A 1,139-nucleotide genomic window follows, 5' to 3' on the forward strand; every position below is an offset into this window, starting at 1 on the left:
GTAAAAGCGTAAATAGAGGGATGTTGTATTAAAGCGCGTTTTTACTACAGTACTGAAGTGCGTTTGATTTGTTAGTTACAATGGATGGGCCCGAAAATGGATGTGCGCAAGGTAATATTATACTGGATAATTTAAAGAAGTTGACAATTAATAATTTTAGAAAATTATAATTTATTTAGGAAAAAAATAAAATAGGAAAGAGAAAGAAGCATGAATTGCCTGTTTTACACATAATTTTAGCCTCGGATTTCCCGAAATGGATTTGCACATGGTAAAAATTATATAAATTAACAAAAAAATTTTTTAGTAAATCTATTTACAATAATATACAATTAACTCAATGATTTTATACATAATTTAATTACTTTAGTGGGGTATCCATAGTTTTTTATCAAATTTTGGAAGACTTAGTCTATTTGTTTTTTGGATAAATAAATACTATCACATATTCTTTTAATTCTATTCATTTCATTAAAAATGGTATTTAAATAGATGTTCCTAGAAACATTAGAATTCCAAGTAATTAGTTTATTTTTATCAAAATTAAAATCATTTTTTTTATCGTATAAATCAGCAAGGCAGATATTTTCTTTTTCATAATATTGCAAAAATAAGTTAGCTAAGAGAGATGAATAATTAGATCCTTGCGGAATTCCATCAATTTGAAGAAAATATCTTTTCCATTGTAAAAATAATTATTAAAAATACAAAAATTANTTTATTTTTATCAAAATTAAAATCATTTCTTTTATCGTATAAATCAGCAAGGCAGATATTTTCTTTTTCATAATATTGCAAAAATAAGTTAGCTAAGAGAGATGAATAATTAGATCCTTGCGGTATTCCATCAATTTGAGGAAAAATATCTTTTCCATTGTAAAAATAATTATTAAAAAGACAAAAATTAATTAGAATTTCCCAATAATCAAAATCGCAATAAAGGATATTTTTATTCAAAAGGACATCTTTTAGTTTAGAAAGGGGAATGCTATTGCAAAGATCCTGGAAATCAAAAGTCGCAATGGAATTATTTTTATTATGTTTAATGAAATCTAAAATCGGTTGATTATTAGTGATAATCCAAGAGAAACCTTCTTTAGTAATATTGTTAATAATCTTGTTTAAGTAGTTAGAGAAAA

This window comes from Parasteatoda tepidariorum, chromosome 3 (assembly GCF_043381705.1).
Source record: "Parasteatoda tepidariorum isolate YZ-2023 chromosome 3, CAS_Ptep_4.0, whole genome shotgun sequence".
NCBI lineage: Eukaryota > Metazoa > Arthropoda > Arachnida > Araneae > Theridiidae > Parasteatoda > Parasteatoda tepidariorum.